Below are 20,498 nucleotides of genomic sequence, written 5' to 3'. Positions count from 1 at the left end.
GCCAAAGCTGGTTTAGATCTGGCCGCATAATTAAATCCTAGTTATATCCCGTGGCAAAACAGCCCTTACGAAAGGAAAATATATTTACCAATATATTTCTTAAAATATATTGTGATATATTGTAATATATTATTTTCCCTTTTTATTTTCTAATATTTTATATATTTGAATACATTTAATAATATATTGATGATACATATATTATATAATATATTGCAAAATATACAAATGATTGCCGCTTTCAATATATTGCAATATATTGGAAAAAATAAATATATATAAGAATATATTCCTAATATATTACATTACATTTTCCAATATACTGCAATATATTTTTGTTTCATAAGGGAGAGAAACAAATAGAGACATAATTAGCGTAGCTGCTGTTCCAACAAAGTAAAATAAATCAGTTTAACCAAAGCTAAAGAATAATAATGCACATTTGATCAGATACAACTGCAGTTAAAAAATATGAGATGCATTATTCGAATGCTTGGTGAAAAAGATGTGTTTTTAATCTAGAGTCACAAGTTCACCCTTACATCTAATTTGATAGCAAATAGTTAGCATATTTTGGCATGCTGTCCTGGGGGAAGGGTCTGGGCCCGGAACAGATGGGGTGGAGGAGGGATGCTGATAAACCGTCAATGGATAGAGATAAGTCAGTGATATTTATACTATAGAATTGAATACTTGATTGTGGTCGACCTATGTTGATTAGGCTAAGTATCTGACACGCTCCTCCCGAATCTTGTTACTAAAACATCATTTCACGAGTTCACGCTTACATATAATTAGCTGAGGTATGGTATGCATATTTGGCGTACTGGGAAGGGCTCCGAGCTCAGGAATGGCCCGAACCTAGAGTACCCCCCAAAAATGGAAGAGAGGACAGCCGCCAGATTAAGAACGCCCCCAAAATAGCATTGAGTACTGGTGGGGGCTGATTTTATTTTTCTGAGAAGTCATCTCGTTGGCAGGCCGGAAGAGCCTACTTACTCCAGTGGGAGTGACTTAAGCGTTGGAAGGGTAGGCCCTACTGGCTGCAGGTACTGGACTATATGGTTAGAGATGCCCGGTCGGTAGGGCTCGAGCCGATGCTCAACTGGAACTCACAGCATTGGAACGGTGAGCCCTATCGGCCGATGAGGAGGAGTAGCGTGGTTGTATAGCCTGAGTTGCCTCGACTGGAATAAGTCACTGTGTTGGCATATGGGCCCTACTGGCTGATAAGCCCCTGCTATTCAGAGGGCAAAGGGCATATGGCTGACCGAGAGGGCCCATGAAGCCTCGTCCGACGGGAGCACACACTATCGAATGGGTAAGCCTCTCTGACCATAGAAAAAGAACAGGTAAGTTTGTCTAGCCTGGAGACTCTTGCCGACGTCCGACGGGAGTTTGTACTCACGGCATCGAACAGGTAAATTTATCCGGATTTAAGACGGAAAGGTAAAGTTGTGTGGCCAAGAAGCTTTCACCAGCATCCAACAGGATCTTCATGCTCGCTGTATCTGCTGGGTCAGCGTCGCAGGCTGTAGGATGGAAGAGGTAAGTTTGGGTGGCCGTGAGGCTCTCGCTGACGGCCGATGGGAGCTTGTATTCACGGAATCGAACGGGTAAGCCTCGACGACTGTAGAATGGAAAATTAGGTTCTCACCGGGCTCCCGTGGGAGCTGGATATTCCCAAAATGGATAGGTCAGCTTGGAGGCTGTAAAAAGGAAAGGAAAGGTCTGGCCAGGAGGCTCTCGCTGGCATCCAATGGGAGCACAAGCATTGAATGGGTAAGCTTTGCTGGCCGAAGGATGGAAAAGGTAAGTTTGTCTAGCCAGGAGGTTCTCGCCGACATTCGATGGGAGCTTCCTACTCATGGCATCGAATGGGTAAACCTCTCCAGGCGTAGAAGGAAAGGTAAAGTTGTGTGGCCGGGAGGCTCTCGCTGGCAATCGATGGCAGCACACGCATCGAATGGGTAAGTCTCGTCGACCGTAAGAAGGAAAAGATAACGTTATCTAAACTGAATGCTCTCGCCGACGTCCAATGGGAGTACATGCATCGAATGGGTAAGCCTCGCTGGCTGTAGAGTAGAAGGGTAAAAATGTCTGGCCCGGAGGCTACAGATGGGTAAGTCTCGCCGAACATAAAAGGATTTACTCCAAAACTTGACTCCAAAAGAGTTTATTAGGTCATTAAACCCAAGTCCTAATGCATCATTTGTATTATCAACGTGAATGTTAAAATCTCCCATGAGTGCGTATCTCACGTAGCACGCTTGCTGAGCAAGTTGCTGAGAGAGCTGAGAACTGAGTTCAGGCGCAGCAAGTTCCATTATCCAGGAACAACCTATACTCTCACTGATCTCTCTGATTGGTTGCAATATGAGTCATTCAGGAGCCTTGGAAGAAGAGGTGGACCACTACTATGCTACATGGATCTAGAGATGCTAAGCACACTCTGAGCACATATGCTATCCTGTACGATGGCTCAGAGAAGACTATGCTCTTACAAGCAAACTTGGCACATCTGAATCCATCCACTAAGAACAGAACTGCACCCTACTGTCCATTCTGTAACAATACAGAGCACTTCTTAAGTCAATGCACCAAGGTTGTATGCACCTATGCTATCCTGGACGATGGCTCAGAGAGGACTATGCTCTTACAAGCAGCAACACGTCACCTGGGCATCCAAGGAGAGCCAGAAGACATGGCCTTACGGAATATACGTCAAGATATTCAAGTTCTTCATGGGTCCAAGTTGTCATTCCGTGTTTCCCAAGCCGATAAGCCTCAGCACAGCTTTCTCATCCCTGATGCCTTCACTGCAGACCACCTTGTTCTTGCACTATAGACCCCCTGAGGAACAGTTCCAATCATTCTCTACTATAGAAGAGGAACATCATCTAAACCAACAACATGTATGTTAGACCCTATACCATCTACGCTCCTAATAGAGGTGCTTCCAGAAGTCATAGATCCTCTTCTGACTATTATTAATTCTTCATTGTCATTAGGATATGTCCCCAAAACCTTCAAACTGGCTGTTATTAAGCCTCTCATAAAAAAAAAAAAAACACAACTTGACCCCAAAGAACTAGTTAATTATAGACCAATATCGAATCTCCGTTTTCTGTCCAAGATACTAGAAAAGGTGGTATCCTCACAATTATATTCCTTCTTAGAGAGAAAAATGGTATATGAGAGGATTTCTAGTCAGGATTTAGACTGTATCATAGTACTGAGACTGCTCTCCTTAGAGTTACAAATGACCTGCTCTTATCATCTGATCGTGGTTGTATCTCTCTATTAGTTTTATTGGATCTTAGTGCTGCGTTTGACACAATTGACACAACGATCTTTTGCATAGACTTGAACACTTTGTTGGCATTAATGGAAGTGCATTAGCATGGTTTAAATCGTACTTATATGACCGCCATCAGTTCGCAGCAGTGAATGAAGATGTATCATATCGATCACAAGTGCACTATGGAGTACCTCAAGGCTCAGTACTAAGGCTGCTACTCTTCACGCTTTATATGTTACCCTTGGGAGATATCATCAGGAAACATGGTGTTAGCTTTCACTGTTATGCTGATGATACTCAGCTCTATATTACTTCGCGTCCTGGTGAAACACACCAATTTGAAAAACTAATGGAATGCATAGTCAATATAAAAAAACTGGATGTCGAGTAATAGGTACCTAGGTGTGCTATTTGATCAAAATCTTTCCTTAGAAAGCCACGTTTCTAGCATTTGTAAAACTGCATTTTTCCATTTAAAAAATATATCTAAATTATGGCCTATGCTCTCAATGTCAAATGCAGGAATGTTAATCCATGCATTCATGACTTCAAGGTTAGATTATTGTAATGCTTTATTGGGTGGTTGTTCTGCATGCTTAGTAAACAAACTACAGCTAGTCCAAAATGCAGCAGCAAGAGTTCTTACTAGAACCAGGAATTATGAACATATTAGCCCGGTCCTGTCAACACTGCACTGGTTCCCTATCAAACATTGTAGAGATTTAAAAATATTGCTTATTACTTATAAACCCTGAATGGTTTAGCACCTCAGTATTTGAATGAGCTCGTTTTACATTATAATACGTTTACATTATAATACGTTCTCAAAATGTAATTTTATTAATACGATTCAGGAGGAGCGCGTCAGATACTTATCCTAACCAACACAGGTGGACCATAATCAAGTAATCAATCCCATAGTATAAATATCGCTGACTTACCTCTATCCACTGACGGTTTATCAGCATCCCTCCTCCACCCCATCTCCTCACTTCGAGCTCACTTTATAGACATACATCTGCAATTAAAGCAGGTAACAGTGAGTAAAGCAATATTAATGTATGTGAATAGAGTATTAGCAATTCAAGCGGGATTTGAGGTGATGATGCTGGCGATGCGAAAGGGTTATAAGCTAATTCACAAGCTAGGACCACGCCACAAACAAGCAAAGAAACTGGGGAAGAGTAGAAAGAGGATGAAGGGGTCGAGAGAATGGGATGATGGTCAGGTGGATCAGGGCATCTTGAATTGATGGCTCAGAGAGACTCAGAGTGGGGAAACTGTCTCTAGGATATATTTAGGCCAGACAATGAGGACCCCAAAGCTGGGAAGAGCTGAGTTAAGCGTGAGCTCAGAATGCCTGATCATACGGAGAGGATGCAGAGGCTGATTAGTTCAGGAGTTTGATGGTTGACACAGGTTCTTGTTTTCATAAGACTTTAGAAGTACGAATGTGTGAGAATGAGAGAAGCTGGGACATTATAGCCAGTGTATATTAGTAGGTTATTAGGTGCAATTAAGTTTAAAATGCGCATGGGGATCTGAGGATGGAATGAGCATAAGATGTTAAGTTGTAGATGGACAGTGGGTCGGTCAATTGGAAAGGAAGCTTTGGGACAGTTCCAACCGGAAAGGTATCTTAGAGATAATGCTTGGAGCAAGGCAATTAAGATTGGATTCTTGGGAAAACTGTTTGGTGTTTGGTCTGTGGTATGACCGACGAGGGATGCAGGTTTATTCCGGAGCCAAGTCTAAATTTGAAATTCTAAAATAAATGGGAAAAGAGACGAAAAGTCGGTAACGAGATTGAGGAGTCTTGGTATAGGAGTTACTCAGAGGAGGAACTGTTGTTGAGTAGATTAAGTGGGCCTATACATAACTGTATATTGCATAACTGACAAATATAATTGTCTCTTGTTTATGGTTTGAACTTCTGCTGCATAGTTTGAGCAGATGAGTAGATTCAGACTATTCAAACCCCCAAGGATGGCTGTTAAGTCTACTCTTGACTGTTGATTGTAGGAACTGAATTCCGGAGAAAGAATCCTTTGTAGCTTCGGAAAGTGAGACCAACGTCCTAGGGCTGCTTCTGCAAACGAATGAGGCTCACAATGAATTATTGGCACCTTCCCAGAAGCCTCACCAGATTCTTGATGGATAGGCAAGACTTGGAATTTAGTGATATCAGCTTTGGCCGGCCAAGCTCTGTGGCTTGCTAAGTGAATTATTATTCTGTGATTGTTATGATATGGTTAATGGTTGGAAAGATAGTGTCATGGAGAGATGATAAGTTGTTTTAATTCAGCCTCTTCTGCTTGTGGCCTGTCGAGTATGTTCAGGTGTGTTGCAAGACGCAGGAAGGGAGGGAGGGAGGGGGAGAATGGAAAGAGGTTTGGAAATAGAATTGGAGGTTGAAGGAGACTTGCTGGTCTGTGTGAGTAAATACTATAGAATGTGCTGTTGTAGCTGTATGATCATCCACTTGATGCGCTGCCATGATGGTGCTGTTGTAGCTGTATGACTGTCCGCCTGAGGCACTGCCGTGGTGGTGATGTTGTTAGCTGAATAATGGTCCACCTGAGGCGCTGTCGTGGTGGTGCTGTTTTTAGCTGAATAATGGTCCACCTGAGGCACTGCCATGGTGGTGTTGTTGTTAGATGAATGATGGTCCACCTGAGGCGCTGCCATGGTTGTGCTGTTGTTAGCTGAATGATGGCCATCTGAGAAGCTGCTGTGGTGGTGGTGTTGTTAGCTGAATGATGGTACAGCTGAGGCGCTGCTGTGGTGGTGCTGTTGTTAGCTGAATGATGGTCCACCGGAGACACTGCCATGGTGGTGCTGTTGTTTGCTGAGGGATCATCCACCTGAGGCGCTACCATGGTGGTGCTGTTGTTAGCTGAATGATGGTCCACCTGAGGCCCTGCCATGGTGTTGCTGTTGTTTGCTGAGGGATCATCCACCTGAGGCGCTGCCATGGTGGTGGTGTTGTTAGATGAATGATGGCCATCTGAAACACTGCTGTGGTGGTGCTGTTGTTAGCTGAATGATGGTCCACCTGAGGCGCTGCCGTGGTGGTGCTGTTGTTAGCTGAATAATGGTCCACCTGAGGCACTGCAATGTTGGTGCTGTTGTTAGCTGAATGATGATCCACCTGAGGGGCTGCCATGGTGGTGGTGTTGTTAGCTGAGGGATCGTCCACCTGAGGGAGGTTGTAAGGGAGAGAATGAAAATAAGATTTGAAAAAAGAATTGGGAGGTTGAAGGAAGACCAGCTGGTCTGCATGAGCAAAGACTAGAGAATACCCAAGTTCCCCATCGAGGGAGAGACGATGCGTCGATAACGCTTTGGGAACGCATTCTGCGTGAGTGCGTCTGAAGCATCCATGTCAACTAGTCCAATGGCGAGAGTGAGCGTCAGGAGTGACGTCACGACCAGGAATTGATAAAAACCCCAACCGGAGCAACTCGTGTTAGCTTTCTGTGCCTCAGCAAGTGATCTGAGTCAAACCTGTCTGTCATATTTACTGTTGTCTTGTGCAAAGTTTATATACTATGGCTAAGCAACTATTCAAACCGTGTGCTTCTCCCTGCCCGCGTTATTTAACGGGTGGGGATACACACGAGCTTTGTGTAGTTTGTTCGGGAGTGGAGCATGCGTTATCAGCCTTCGAGGAGACTGATTGCCCGCATTTTGAGAAGCTTTCGCTTCGCATGCTCCGCTCCTGCTTGTCATTCTTTGATGAGAAGAGCGGCGAGCCTCGCGCTCCTCAGGGTGCAGGACCCGCTTCTGCCGAGGCAGAACGGAGAATGCATTCCTGGGGTTCGCAAATGGATCTCTCAGCGGGGTTGGAGACGGGTCCGAGGGCTCTTTCTCTTCCCTTACCTGGGAGATCCATAGCTCAAACTCCGGTGTCGGAAGCCGGCCCTGCGGCTTCTTCCGCCCGGGGGGAGAGCCCATTGCTTCGTTGCTCTAGCTCCGAGGAGTTAGATGTAACGGGCAGTGAAGGTGACACAATCAGGGGGGAAGAGGATTCGCCATCTCTTTCCCCAGCATATGAGGAGTTGGTTGATGTATTAAGACGAGCTGTAGATAAATTACATATATCTTGGCCATCTGATAAACAGAGCGCTCGTCCTAAAAGCAAATTAGACGAGCGTTTTCTGTCTTCTAAAACATCGCCTACATCACGGGGTCTCCCTTTTTTCCCTGATCTTCACAGTGAGCTGTCTAGATCGTGGAATAAGCCATATTCATCACGTCTTTTCAGCCCTCAAGTGCGCATTTATTCTGATATAAGAGGGCTGAAAGAAAATGGTTATGAAGCGATGCCCCGGGCGGAGCAGACACTCGCGAGCTATCTTTCCCCTGGTTCAGCGTCATCTGTTAAGAACCCGACTTTGCCCACGAAGCCTTTAAAGATCACATCTAATTTAGTGGGTAAAGCTTACACAGCAGCAGGTCAGGTTGGAGCTTGCCTTCACTCGATGGCTTTGCTTCAGGCTTATCAGGCTGAGCTGCTGGGGGAGTTAGATAACAGTGAGGGAGTCAGCCGTGACGAAATTCGCGAACTTCGTCAGGCTACGGATTTATCTCTCAGGGCGACTAAAGAAACAGCACGTGCTATTGGTGGATCTATGGCTGCTTTGGTTTCTACAGAAAGACACCTTTGGCTTAATCTTTCAGATATTAAAGATAAAGATAGATCTTTTCTTTTAGACGCTCCCATTTCTCATGAAGGTCTGTTTGGTGATGCTGTGAATGAAGTGGTTGAAAGATTTCAAGAAAATAAAAAGCAATCTGAAGCTTTTAAAAGTTTTCTCCCTCACCGTTCTAATCCTGATGCTGCTGGGCATGCAAGGCAGCCCCAGCCATCATGCTCCTCATATCGTGTTTTTCAAAAAGAGAGTGTTGCGTCTCGCGCTCCTCCTCAAAAATCACGGGGACCGAGCCAGCACTCACAGCCAAAGCAATCTAAGCAGAAGCCGGATCTGAGGACCGTTCTTCTCGCTAAGAAAGCTTCGGCTCAGAAGAAAAGGTCCTGACGCCAAATGGGTCAGACCTGTGAGGGCAGCCCCAATCGAGACGGTGCGGTGTACACCTCAGTATACGGTGCCCGTCCGGTCTCGGTGCTCTCATGGGGCCGTCCTGCCAACCCCGCCACCCTTGGTGCCTCGGGGCGCAGCGGTCTCCAGCGGGTCTCTGGCGCTGTGTCTCCCAGACGCTGCGTCAGGCTCGCTCCCTCTGAGGGGGGTCCAAGAGCAGTTAGCTCGGGTGGTTCCTGCGCTTCGGCTTCAGGTCCCCGAACTAGCTGTTCAAATTACACCAGAGGCCAGCCTCGAGAGGCTGGTTCCCTTAGTAGAATGTCTGACAGAATGGGAAAGTCTGCCGAATATATCTCAATGGGTCCTGCAGATAGTAGAGAAGGGTTACAGAATCCAGTTCGGTTCTCGTCCCCCACGCTACAACGGGGTGTTGCTCACAGTAGTGCATCCCGAGCAGGCTCTGGTCATGGAGCAAGAAGTGAAATCTCTTTTAGCGAAAAATGCTATAGAGCAGGTGTATCCTCCCGACAGGGCATCGGGTTTTTACAGCCGTTATTTCATTGTTCCAAAAAAGGATGGAGGGCTGCGTCCCATTTTAGATCTTCGTCTGTTGAATCGTACAGTTCAGAAATTAAAATTCAAGATGCTGACACTCAAACAGATCGTGACTCAAATCAGATCCGAGGACTGGTTCGTCACAATAGACCTAAAAGATGAGTACTTCCATATCTCCATCCTCCCTCAGCACAGGAAGTTCCTAAGGTTTTCTTTCGGGGGCAAAGAATACCAGTATCGGGTACTTCCCTTCGGTCTAGCTCTCTCACCCCGCACATTCACGAAATGCGTAGATGCAGCTCTGGCCCCGCTCAGGCTGCAGGGCATACGTATTCTGAATTACCTGGACGACTGGTTGATTTTAGCAGAATCAGAACAGTTGGCGGTTCGGCATCGAGATGTCGTCCTCGCTCATATGCAAAAGTTGGGTTTGAGGCTCAATACCAAGAAGAGTGTGCTATCTCCATTACAGAGGACCACTTTTCTTGGGGTGGTATGGGATTCGGTCACGATGCGAGCCCGCTCATGTAGCCAACATCCTGGCAGCCACTTCGGAGCTAAAGCTAGGCCAGTCACGCACTGTAAAACAGTTCGAGAGATTGTTGGGTCTCATGGCAGCAGCGTCCAATGTGATCCCCTTTGGCCTGCTGGGCATGAGACCTTTACAGTGGTGGCTCAGGACCAGAGGGTTCTCCCTTGGTCATATGGAGAGAACACTGGTTCCTGTCCCAGGGTCCGGTATTGGGAGCTCTTTGTCATCGGGTTACCATCTCGACAGATGCTTCCCTTACCGGCTGGGGAGCGGTAATGGAAGGCCGCTCAGCTCAGGGTCTGTGGGAGAGCCATCATCACTCTTGGCACATCAACTGCCTGGAGATGATGGCTGTCTTCAAAGCTTTGAGGCACTTCCTGCCAGACCTGAGGGACCATCATGTGCTGGTCCGCACAGACAATACATCGGTGGTCTCTTACATCAACCGTCAGGGGGGTCTGCGTTCGCGCCCACTCTGCAAATTAGCGCACCAGATCCTCCTGTGGTCTCTGGGGAAATTACGCTCTCTGAGGGCGATGTATATACCAGGGACTCATAATATTGGAGCAGACACCCTGTCGAGGCAGGTGCTGAGGCCAGGGGAATGGAGGCTTCACCCGGAGGTGGTGGAGCTCATATGGGAATGTTATCTTAGCTTTGGGTGTGGCCTCTGAGGGGGCACAACTCATAGAGAGTGGTCTCTCAACTGAGGTTGTGGAGACCATTCTTAGCTCCGGAGCTCCAGCTACGAGGAAACTTTATAGACTCAAATTGAATGTTTTTTCTTCTTGGTGTTACCAACATCAGTGTGACCCCGTCCACTGCTCTGTTGGCTCAGTTCTTGAGTTTTTACAAGACCGCTTCGCTTCTGGTCTATGTCCATCCACCTTAAAAGTTTACGTGGCGGCCATCTCGGCTTTCCACGCCCCAGTGGGTGGTGCATCTCTGGGTCGAGACCCTCTTATCTCTCGTTTCCTTCGTGGCACCTTGAGGCTGAGACCTGCAACTCGTTCTAGAGTGCCGGCCTGGGACCTGGCTATAGTTTTAGAAGGCCTTTCTAGGGCTCCGTTTGAACCCCTAGATTCGGTCTCTGAGAAGTTTCTTTCGTTTAAGACTACTTTTCTCCTTGCTATTTCGTCCCTTAAAAGAGTCAGAGACCTTCAGGCTCCCTCGGTTTCTCCCACCTGCCTTGAATTTGCACCTGGGATGGTCAAAGCATTTCTCTACCCGAAGCAGGGATACGTCCCTAAGGTACCGACCGTTGTTCCGAGACCTATTGTTCTGCAGGCTTTCTGTCCTCCCCCGTTTGCATCATCGGACCAGGAAAAGTCCAACCTCTTGTGCCCGGTGCGAGCATTGGACACTAATGTTCATCGGACTTCTTCTTTTCGGAAATCCGATCAGCTGTTTGTTTGTTTCGGGTCACCTAAGATCTTCCTGCCACTAAACAGACACTTAGTAAGTGGATAGTTGGGGCTATCCTTCTTGCCTATGAGTCTTCTGACCTACCGTGCCCTTTGGGGGTCAGAGCTCATTCTACTAGGAGTATGGTGGCCTCTAGAGCCTTATTATCTGGAGCCTCTCTTCAGGATGTTTGTGATGCGGCAGGCTGGTCCTCGCCACTCACATTCGTCAGGTTTTATAGCCTAGACCTGGACGCTACTCCCGGGTCTCAGGTTTTTAATTCTAGAGGCGTTGGGTTTTCTGTCTGACACTCAGGCACTTGTATTATGGCGGTTTGGGTATTCTCGTTCCCAAAGCGTTATCGACGCATCGTCTCTCCCTCGATGGGGAACGTCTCGGTTACGTCTGTAACCTCGGTTCCCCGAGAAGGGAACGAGACGATGCGTCTCCCTGCCATACTTCCTTCGTTCCTGTGATCGACTTGCTTCGGCACTGTCGAAGCTAACACCGGTTGCTCCGGTTGGGGTTTTTATCAATTCCTGGTCGTGACGTCACTCCTGACGCTCACTCTCGCCATTGGACTAGTTGACATGGATGCTTCAGATGCACTCACGCAGAATGCGTTTCCAAAGCGTTATCGACGCATCGTCTCATTCCCTTCTCGGGGAACCGAGGTTACAGACGTAACCGAGACGATTTGTTACTCCTTTAGTTTGAATGGTGTGAGGGACAGTGAATGGGCATCTGGAATTTAGAAGTAGCTATAGAGAATTATTAGAAAACATGGAGCTGTATTGATGATTGTTTGTTTATTTACTTATTAAGCCATACCAGCATATGTGGCTATATTTCATGGCAAAAATCAGTTAATATATAAATCCATCCGTACACAAGTCTGTAATACATACGATTCAAGGGGGAACCATTTAGAAAGTTTAATTTAACAAGCCTGCTTGTCTTCCCTTATGAAACAAAAATATATTGCAGTATATTGGAAAATATCATGTAATATATTAGGCATATATTCTTATATATATTTGTTTTTTCTAATATATTGCAATATATTGAAAGCGACAATCATTTGTATATTTTGTAATATATTATATAATATATGTATCATCAATATATTATTAAATGTATTCAAATATATAAAATTTTAGAAAATAAAAAGGGAAAATAATATATTACAATATATCACAATATATTTTAAGAAATATATTGCTAAATATATTTTCCTTTCGTAAGGGTTTGGGCTGTGAGCCGTATTTGCTGTAATCAGCTGAAATGAAGGGTGTAGGAATATGTTGGGATGAAAGGATGTTTGTGAGTGTAGTTTTATGAGCAAACTGTGAGCACAGAGAAGAGAGATCAGGTTGAGCGAACGCAAGTGGAATTATGTCTTGCCTGCAGAGGGGGCGCTGCGGTTTGATGGAAAAGTATGCGATCGGGACGATGAGAGGTGAACCTCAAGTATCGCCTGTGATATTGAATCGAACAGAGCGCCATCCAGACCAGGCGAGTCCAACTGTCCTTCGAGGGAAGGAGACTAGCTGTGCGGTGTGACGTGGCCCAGTATATATGGTTTTTTTTAGAAGTCAGGTGATTGTTTGGGGCGTGCCCCTGCTTCAAACTTTTGTTAATAACAATTAACTCCATACAGCAGACCCAGGAAATCAAAATAAAACTAGTGATAACAAGATGCTCTGATTGCTTTTTGTTGTAGAATACGATAGAGGATATATTCACACGTTATAGGATCAAAAATTATGGTGTATAAAATAGATTTTTAAGATAGTCAAAAAAATTGTTGAATAGTTTTTAAATAGTTGGAAAAAAAATTACGCAGCAGCAACAAACAGGAAGTCAACATTTCACATATTGTTCAAACCCTGCCAAGGAAAGTTCAAGCTTGCAGAGATTAAGATGAATAGAGGTGCCTCTGGTGTAAGTTGTAGTTGTTGGTGGACACAATCCGTGATACAGGCTGCTGCTCTTGCTGCATTGCGGCTACGAGGGACACAAGCAGCACAAACAACCATGCAGACAAACTCCCTAAGGAGATAAAAAGGCCTCATTCTTAAACATAAAATTTCATCATCGGGGGTGCACATTGTCTCTTTAATTGTGTACTGTTTGCACCAGGCATTACTCACGTACACAACCAGTCCACTCGCTCTGCTTTTCCCTTCTTGCGCACTCCTGTTCATCCGTACAAGCGATAAACCGTTCAACTCCACCCCAGCGTCAGGAATATCCTGTTGCAGTCATGTCTCCATAAGTACCATCAGACTGGAAGTGCGCTACTCAAAGCATGCTTTAGAGTTAACTCGAAGTTTCTCCATTTTGCTCTGGAGAGATCTCTTATTGCACAATATAATAGACGGCAGGGGTGGCCTATTTCCCCAACGCTGAAGATGCTGCTGTATCCTGCCTCGCTGACCTCTTTTCCTCAGTCTCCTCTTGTGTTCAGGTTACAACCTCACAAGATCTGGCTGGTCCAATGGATAAGGTTGAACATATTAAAGCTCAAGCAGTGCATCTCTGGTGGAACAAATAGGCATCCATGCTCCCACTCCTTCATTGGCTGTTTGGCACCTTATAAGAAATCCTGTGTAAGGGAAACAGGTCAATTTAGCTCAAAGGGAATCATTTAAGATTTTAAAGGGAATTTGAACAGAATCACTGTTTCACGGCTGTTCACGGAGACGCGCCTGCGGTTCAGTGAACGAGCCGTTTAACATCAAATCTGCGCTGGATACTAATATCCAAACTATAGTGAAAACACTATCAATTAGCACAGTAACAAGATCGGCAGTTTAAGACATTAACTTGTAAGCACAAAACACAAGATACTTCTCCTTTCAATATGAATAAGGCTTTATTAGATAAATCTAAGACATATAAACTAATCTAACACATAAACGCACGTACACACACATTCACACAAGTTGCAGGAAGGTCGAAAGTTAGGGAAAGATGAGTTTAAGAGAATGGAAATATGGAATCCCAAGTTAACAGCAATACGTTAAATTGCATAGACATGAACAACCATCAATCACGTAATTAGCGCTCGCATTGAGTTCCTCAATGAGGTTAAAATTATATTAGATACACCAGTAAAGGTCACAGTCTGGAGGTAAAGTTACTTGCATCTCCTGTGAAGAAGGAGCCTCGGTGAAAGGGCTATCCCGAGGTCGTTGATTGGCTGGAAGTTCAGTCTCTGAAGTGACGTCTTGGGAAGCCCGTGGTTGTTGGGCGTTGGCTGAAAGTGCAGAGTCGTGTTCGCTGGTTGAAGTTGAATGGATGTTACAAAACTTAACTCAGAACACGAAACTCTCAAACGGAAAAGAAAAGAAATAAAGTTTGACGAGACTAGGTTGTGTTCCTTCTCATTGTGGCATAAGTAGCAGCAGGCAGGCACGCTGGAACCGCGCTCAAAGAACCATGATGACTAACCACATGGCTAGATGCTACAAGCTAAAGCTAGGTAGCAAAGCTACAAGCTAAGAGCAGGCATGACTGATAGCACGAGCAAGGCTGGAACTAAAAGCAGACTAAAAGCCGACATGGCTAATAGCAGCAGCTAGACTAGAACTAAAAAGCAGACTAAAAGCAAGGCATGACTAAAAAAAAAAAATTACATCGTGTCCAAAGTATTTAAAACTTCCTGTTGGCCACCCCTCAAATGTTGCCTTGACCAATCAGATATGTTCTTGAGTCTTGGGTATCATAAATCATTTGTTTATCTTACCAAGCATGTGGTTCTTGCCTCACAGGGTCTAATTTTGGACATGATTCCTATAACATGATTATGATATATTTTACAAATAAATGATTGTCAGGACAATATCAAGCAAGAAAATGCGATTATTTGAATACTAGACATGACTAGGTATCCTATAGTTATCAAAAGACATACACAATAAGTGATTATACATGATAGTCAAATGTTTGGGTTACACGTAAATGAATATGGAGTTAAGCAATGGAATGATTCATTCATAAGTCTTTTTTGAGTTCATTCTGGTCCATATATAATGTATAAAAAGGGTTTCTTTGCCATTCTCTGGCAAAGGACTTTTCTGTGAAGACAAAGGTTTAAAGCCCTTCCCCCTTAGGAATTTCAGTCTGGTTTCACTGGCTGGGGGGGGAAGTCAATGCAAGTATTTAACTTGATCTCCTGGGTTTACATGTGATGTCCAGCGTTGCATTCCAATCACGAACAATAAATTTGACAATCTCTTCTTTGAATTAAAATTGTCAATAATTGTTCTATTGGTGTTAATGTTGAAAGCTGTTGTGTGAACAAGTTGGTTGGTTGGTTATCTTGTTTGGTTCCTGTGGCACTAGAACTGATTTATGACTTCCTGAGGAATTCAGCTCATGTTTCAATGCACACAGCTCTGATAGACTCTTTGATTTGTCTGATTTGACTCATTTCTGCTACATATATCCCCCTTTCGATCGGCGAGGTGTTTAGGTGAAGACATCGTCGATCGCTGGAGAAACAAAGGCAGAAGAAGCAGACAAACACAGCAAACAGCAAGACAACACCTCCATGACAGTTACTGTACTGGTGCAGGCATCAGGTTATTTAGGTACACGTGGTTAAGTTCAATTAGTCAATGTAGTTTAGCACATTGAGGATAGTTTAGATGGTCTTGGAAATTGTTTTTATTTTGATTCATCAATCAAATTTGTGGTTAACTTTGTTTGGTTCTTCTAGGTTGTCTTACTTTACATGTTTACCATTAGTTTTCTAGTAATTTCATTTTCAATTCAATGAATTGACCTATCATGCATGGAGCTCTCTGGCTTCCATTCAGTTTAGAGTGGCTGGCGGATATTAGGTGTTGCGAGTCAATCCTAATATCAGACCTTCGACCCTCGCAGGGTGTCTAGGCGTTTCACCTACTCAGGAAAGAGGGGAAGGAGAAGGATAGGTAAAAGAAGAACAAAACAAAACAAGGCTGCTGTGGGTTTTCCTAGCATGGGTTACATCAACTATTGAGCTAGGATGTCAGGTGCAGCTAGTGTGTCGTGAACCTTAACTTAGTGTCAGGTGTTCTACCTATTGTGAGGATGGCTGCACGTTTCTTCATGGTGGGTATGTGTAACTTTGTTACGCTAAAAGTTGGATATTCTACCTGTGGGAAGAATATGTTTGTTGACTGTGTTATCAGTAGATGTGTTTACCTCTGGGTGTAGGTAATGTTGTGTATTACTGGTGTAGTGCATGTGTGGTCAGATCTGTTCAAGTCTGTGTTGTCTCCCCCTTTTTCTAGCATGTCACTTAAGACTGGCTCTCAGCATCCTTGGCTTGGATGAGGGCGTGTCCATGGTCTAATGAGGGGTCAGTCCAGCAAGGCAGGAAGTTCTTTAGCAGACAGTCGGAGGCAGTTTGGCATGGCTGTGTGAAGCTGAGTTGCAAAACTTGTCTCCTATGTTGCATTCTTCTTGTGATGCCTTCTGGCTGTAGCAGACTTTCTGACCTTCTGTGCTCTGGTGGTTGCTGTTGCACAGACAGGGAATGTGGTACTTGGAGTTGGAGTTCATTTGACAGTTTGTTAGTGACTGAGGTGATGTCCTTTAGTACCTCAGATTTTTCATCAACAGTTGGCCGTGAAAGACTTGTTCATTCTGGGTTGTTGTTGAACAGGTGCTTGTCATCTCTGATGCGGTGCACCAGGTGATCACCGGCCTTCCGTTCTGTCGCTGGTCACAGCGAGCATGACTCAACTTTGTGGTCACCTGCATGTAAATTGTCTTGAAGGAACTCTCTTAGTTGTTCCATGACTTGTTCCGTGTCTTCTAATGGTAAGCGGTTATGTTCTTGTGAGTACTCAGCACTGTGCATGTCTGAGTGGTGCTGAGGTGGGTTTTGGTTGTCGCTTACCCACACGAGTTGCTCTTGGATGAGTCAGGTGATTACCTTTGGATATCTGGTTAGGTTTCCAGATGTTATCCTTTTGGTTTCTTGAGAAGCGTGGCTGGTCCCATGGATTTTTCCAGCAGTTGGGCTGAAAGCGGTCGTGGATATGGGCGTCACGTTCTCTGTGCTCTTGATGGAAGACTCTGGTGTTGTGATGCCGCTGGGTGTCGTCCAGTGCAAGGCTTGAGTCTTTGTTGACAGAGTTCAAGAGTGTGGAGGTTTTGTTACCTTTCTTTGAGGCCAACTTCTGCTTGTTATAGGCCTTCTGTGTTAGGTCACGCAACTGTTGGATGGTCATGGAGTTCGGACAGGCCATGACACCTAGATGGTGACTGACTCCGGGGTGCAGATTCTTTAGGAAGAGGGTTTTGAAGTTCACATCCTCTTCAAGGTCAGAGTTGTTGTGTGCACCAAAGTAGGATTGTCGGAGTCGGTTGTAGTAAGCTTGTGGAGTCTCTTGACGACCTTGTTTGGTTTCCAAGGCAGTTAACAGTCCATGTTCAGACTCTGGGTCTGTAAACTCTTTAATCAGGACCTCACGAAGTCGCTGGTAGTTTGACTTGGTTTGACTGGGCTGTCGATCTAGAAAGTTTCGTACCTCGGAACTGGACGTGGCTCTAAGGAGGTATAACCAGTCTCTGTCAGTCACATGAGGTCTCACTTCCAGGTGAAATTCGATATCTCGCAGGTAAGCTTGGATGTCGGGGCTTTCTGTGGAGTTCGGGTTGAACCTGCTGATGTTTTTAGACAGCTTGTTGAGGTCTTTGATTGTCATCCCGTGTGCAGCTTCAAGGCCTTGGACGGGAGGTTTTCTTTCGTTGGCAGGAAAGGGTTGTGTGGCGAAGGCAGGTGAGGTTTTGGGTTGTGGCCCTTCGCTCCTTTCGTCACATGCCAGTTCTTGGACGTGGGACTCTGCTCTGCTCAGCAGTGATGAGGCTAAGAGATGTTTCTCTTTTCTTGGCTCTAGTTTGTGCTTGTAAGCATTTTGGAGTTCTTTTCTGACCATGTAGAGCTCATCGTTGGTATCATCTAGTTGTTGGGTCAGATTGTCCATTTCAGTTCTGTACCTTTCAAGGTGGTCTTTCAAAGCACTGATTTCAGAGTTTTTGTTTCTGATGTCTATCTTGGCTTTCTCTAGTAGCTGTTCGGCATACTGGAGTCTGTTTACCAGGTCTTTCTGAGCAGCCGTTGTATGTTGCTGGTCGAGCTGAGCTGCTGCCAGGGCTGCTTGGAGCTTCATAACTTGTTCTGTTGTATCCTGCTCCCTCTCGCTGGGTGCTTTGAGTTGATTTTGAACTTTCACTTCCAGCTTGTCTATGCGACGTTGAGCACGTGTCAGCTCCTCTTGAAGGTGGGTGATGTGCTTGTCGCTCAGTTTCAGCTGGGTTGTGAAGGCATAGCTTAGTGAGCTCGTGATCTTGACTAGCTCCTCATGGTTGTTGTTCTGGCTTGAATCTTGTGTCAGGAATCTTCTCAGGATTAGGATTATTATTAAAAATAATAACAGTTCAAATGTCTTTGGAGTGAGGCTGTCTGTTATGCCTCTCAGCCAAATGTTCACATCTTCCCCATGGGCAATGGGGTCTGCAGTCTGCGGCATGTTGGCACGCTGGGGAGAAGAGAGACTGACACAGATCTGTGTGGAGTAAAAGCCTATGTGTGGTGGGACAACTAAGTGTTGTATCAGTGATTGTGAACCACTAGTGAAATGTGGTGATGACTGTGTTGCTCTCAGGGTGTCTAAGTAGACTAGAGATGCGAAGACTTTGTCACTCTAATGAGGAAGAGGAAAAGAGAGACAGAGGTGAAAAACAAATTCAAATGACAAGCAAAATTTCTGTTTTTCAAATGAGGAAAATTATTTTTTTCAATTAAATGTTATCAAAAACATAAACAATATTATTATATTTCTTGCTTTGGACAAAAGAATACAATAATAATTCTGATATCTCTTTTCTTAGTCTGACAGGATTGACACCGTACACCTTTCAGTTGGACCGCTCACCAGGGAGTCAGCGAAGGCGACAGTTGCTCAACACGTATCTATTAAATTGATCTCAACGATGGATGAGATGCTAAAACTTGGATTGCGTTTCCAAATGTAGGGAGGTTAGGAAGAACAAATGAGAGGATGATTACAATCAAATTCATAAGGATAATTCGTCGTCTTTGGCACGATTGTGTATTTACTTCACTTAGAATTGATTGATGGTTCTTACATGTCCTACAAATGTAAAAAGAGAAGAGGAAAGTAAAGGAGAGAGAGGACGGAGATGGTAAGTCTCAGTAGCGGTTATCTGAACTACAAGGAGAGCGTTGTGTTAGTTGCTGCACAACTTATCAAACAAAATAAACTTTAAGTGAAAGAGAGTTGTCTTTCTAATTTTTTTGAACTCGTAGTGAGGGATAACAATGTCTCCTTTTAGGGCTCAGGTTTGTCGTTCCCAGGCTAGGATACACAAAAGAAATGGTAAGAAATAGGAAAATTAAAAAAAATTAATAAATGGGCAAAATATGCAAAAAGGAAATTAAAAAGAGGAAATAAATACGTAAAACAATAGTGGTTAAGTGCATAACCAAAAACAGGAAGAGGGTTAAAACGCATTCAAATAAGTAAATGTCTGAATAGCATATATTCAGATGGGTAATAAATAAATTAGGAAGAATAAGTTTACTTTAACTTCCAAAGTTCAAGGCTTATTCATTCTTAAAATAATTAGACCCAAAAGAGAATACTAGAAATAAAAGATCATATGAAATGATCTGAGAGGGAAATTTTAAATGCTTCCAAATAAATTTAATGTTTCAATTAAATTTCAATTTGACAATTAATAATTGTGAGTCAGTATTTCCCTTTCTAGTAAAATGAAAATAAGTGGTCTAGTGAGAAAACAGAGCGATAAAAAGAAAGAGACTAACAAGTGTTAGTTAAGATGTTGAAAATGGTTAAATCACGTCAGCGTTGCCCAAACACACATTATTCTACCACTGGATGGTAATGCTAACGGCTAACCTTTGAGGCTAGTGGCTTTAGTATAGACTTCAATGTAAATACAATGGTTTCGTTAGCTTAGCGACACCGCAGAGTTTGTGCGCTGCGCGTGCACAGTTCAGAGTTGCTCCGGAAGTACGTTAGGCTTCCGGGTCACGGTCGTCACTATGGCAACCAAAACACATTCTAGTGGATCAGCACATGAATCGTTGCATTGTTGCAAATACAGTTAAGCATGTTACATGAAATGTCGGCTCATTTCAACACTGTACAAATAACAACACCGCCTTTCAGTTGGTTTTGCGATGTGGCACTTAAACTCTCAGTTTGTATAGAGTTAAATTTATCTTAATTCAAATAGCAGCTTCCTGCTGTAGTTATTATATCAATCTCAGCAATTTGATTCTCCGTGCCAGTTTTTCTGGACACAAACATAAAAGTTTTCCTTCGCTGTTGGTACACAGTTAAAATTTACTTGATCAAGCTTTTAAAACACTCCCATTCAAATTACTCTCGGACACACGCAGTGTTACGCGAGATTGCATTCACTTTGTGAACGGATACAAATGGACAAACATTGTTCTCTAATGTTTAACGTTAACGTAGGGGAGTCGAATATCAAATTTGATTCGGCAGTGGAACACGCACTGGCAATCAAACTATATGAAATATGAATATGGGGACTTTGATAAATAGATTGAGGAACCCGCTCAAAACTATTCTTTATTCACCGATTTATA

The 20,498-nt window shown here is 44.1% G+C and overlaps 1 long non-coding RNA gene across 1 annotated transcript; it reads right to left on the bottom strand.

Moving 5' to 3' along the window:
- Positions 1-4,280: 4,280 nt before the first annotated feature.
- LOC113119086 (uncharacterized) lies at positions 4,281-13,430 on the bottom strand. The gene is made up of 3 exons (XR_003294415.1): positions 12,988-13,430; positions 5,748-6,500; positions 4,281-4,319 (listed from the first exon to the last, which is right to left on the bottom strand). It is a non-coding gene; the product is annotated as an uncharacterized LOC113119086 (long non-coding RNA).
- Between the last annotated feature and the right edge of the window lie 7,068 nt (positions 13,431-20,498).

This window comes from Carassius auratus, chromosome 19 (genome assembly GCF_003368295.1).
Source record: "Carassius auratus strain Wakin chromosome 19, ASM336829v1, whole genome shotgun sequence".
Lineage (NCBI taxonomy): Eukaryota > Metazoa > Chordata > Actinopteri > Cypriniformes > Cyprinidae > Carassius > Carassius auratus.
The sequence above is the reverse complement of the archived record's forward strand: the minus strand, read 5'-3'. Positions and strand labels throughout refer to the sequence as shown.